At 37.6% G+C, this 2,582-nt stretch overlaps 1 non-coding gene across 1 annotated transcript; it reads left to right on the forward strand.

The window, feature by feature from the left end:
• The first annotated feature begins 1,290 nt into the window (after positions 1-1,290).
• Positions 1,291-1,454, forward strand: LOC123275898 (U1 spliceosomal RNA). Its single transcript, XR_006512070.1, has one exon. It is a non-coding gene; the product is annotated as a U1 spliceosomal RNA (small nuclear RNA).
• Positions 1,455-2,582: the final 1,128 nt, after the last annotated feature.

Below are 2,582 nucleotides of genomic sequence, written 5' to 3' on the forward strand. Positions count from 1 at the left end.
CACAAATGGCTGTTTGTCATAAGGCTAAGTAATATTCTACTGTATATAAGCATATACCACATTTTCTTTATCTGCTCATTTTTTGATGGATACTTAGGTTGCTTCCACACCTTAGCTACTGTGAATAATGCTGCAATGAACACGAGGGTGCAGATATCCTTTAAGATCCGTTAGCTAGACTAACTAAGAATATAAGAGAGAAAGCTCAAATAAATAGAATCAGAAATGAAAGAGGAGACATTACAACCAATGCCATAGAAATAAAAACAAAGATCATAAAGGGCTACCACGAAAAATTATATGACAGCAAATTGGACCAGCAGGAAAAAAACAGACAAATTTCTAGAAATATACAACCTACCAAGTCTGAATCAAAAAGAAATAGAGAGTTCGAATAGACAAGTAAGAAGAATGAATAACAAAGATTTAATAACAAGTGAGAAGATTGGATCCACAATCAAAAACCTCTCAACAATGAAAAACCCAGGAGCAGATGGCTTCACAGGTGAATTCTACCAAGTATTTATAGAAGAATTAATATCAATCCTTCTTAAATTCTTCCGAAACATAGAAGAGGGAACATTTCAAAACTTATTTTATGAGGCCAGTAGCACCCTGACACTATAGCGACACAAAGATAGCACAAGGAAAGAAAACTACAGGCCATTTCCCTGCTGAATATGGAGGCAAAAAATCTTCAACAAAATCTTAGCAAGCCAAACTCAACAGAACATTAAAACGATCATATACTATGACCAAATGGGATTTATTCCTGGGATGCAAAGATGGTTTAACAGAAGAAAATCAATCAATGTGATAAATCACATTAACAGAATGAAGGGTAAAAATCACATGACCATCTCAATAGATACAGAAAAAGCATTTGTGTACATTTTACTCATATCAGTCTCAGAAATGTCTCTCATTGAGTTTTCATAGTGAATGCAGAGGACAGAAATTAGTTTTTATTGATCCAGTCTCCATAGCTGGGGTCTAGTACCTACAGTTTTAGTCTTCCTCACTATTTCTCAATTTATAAAAAGAGCATAATATGAGAGGACTGTAAATGTGGGTGTGATTGTAAGATATTATCCATCCACCCTTATGACTATTACCTGTTGGAACTGTGTGCTGTAACAGAGAGCATACATGTTGCTGGATAGATAGATAAAGCAAGTTCTCTCCAACAAAAATAAGCAGCCAAAATGACCTCAGAATATAGTATAAATACTGACATTATAGAAAGAACCATGCTTAATTACAGGAACACAAATCAAGAACACTAGACCCACACTTACCTGGCAGGGGAGATCCCATGATCACGAAGGTGGTTTTTCCAGGGTGAGACTTCTCCATTACACTCGGAATGAGCTGATCCCTGCGATTTCCCCAAATGTGGGAAACTCGACTGCATAATTTGAGGCAGCAGGGGATTGCATTCACGCTTTCCCCTGGTCAAAAGAAAAAAAAGAATTTGTAAAAAAAGAAAGAACACTCGACACAGACTTGAGATAATGAGGATACAGGAAAAACAGTGAAAATAGGGAGATACTGTACATCATTAGGATTTGGTTTACATTGATGTTTTTCCAGGGCTCAGCTCTTGGCCCCTCTATTTTCCTGTGCTCTGTTCTTCAGTGACCTGATTCTTTCTCATGTTTTGAACACATGCTTCTGTTCACAATCTCCGTATTTATATCTCCTGCTTAAATTTCTCACTGATTCTCAACCTATCGTTCCCAAGACACTACTGATGTCACTGTGGGTACTGACATCACTGCTTGGATATGTCTCACCAGCGTCTTCCACTTAGCAAGGCCAGAACTGATCTCTTAAGATAATCTTATCTTCAAACCTTGTCTTCACTCAATACCAGCTCTTCCTATCTTTACGTCCAATTTTGACACATGTGATCAGGATGTAAAACTGAAAGTAATTCTTAATCCCCCTGTTTTTTTACACTCCCATATGTGATCTTTTCTTCAGTCTGCTGATTAGACTTCCAAACTTTGTCTTGAATCTGTCCACTTACCTCTGTCTTCACTGCCACCTCATGTCGTCTACACCATCACTATCTTTTACTGTTACTACTGCAATATTCCTCTAATTTTTCTCTGCACTTCCACTCCCTTATAGTCAATTCTATTCACAGCAGCCTAAATTATGTTTTAAATATCAATCTTTTTATGCCAATCCCTTGCTTAAGTTCCTTCAATGGATAAATAAACATGTTTGCACTTAAACTAAATTCGGAATCCCACAGAACCTGTACCGTGCTTACTTTTCTGGTCACTGTTAACCAGTTTTCTCACTATGATTCAGCAATAGGGGCTTCCTTCCCCAGCGATCTCTTTACCACGTCAATGCCTGCTGGTGGTCCAGACACCTAATATTCTCCCTGCTGACTCTCTATATGGCTAGCTCCTTCTCATCCACCATATCTCAGCTTACACATCACTTCCTCCAAGAATTCAGCCATGACCACCATATATATAGATTGGCATTAAGCAACAGGGAAAATACCCCCAACTTGTTTTCTTCATAGCATTTATTAAAAGGTACATGTTTAACTTGATTTTTCC

This window comes from Equus asinus, chromosome 12 (genome assembly GCF_041296235.1).
Source record: "Equus asinus isolate D_3611 breed Donkey chromosome 12, EquAss-T2T_v2, whole genome shotgun sequence".
NCBI classification, from domain to species: Eukaryota; Metazoa; Chordata; class Mammalia; order Perissodactyla; family Equidae; genus Equus; species Equus asinus.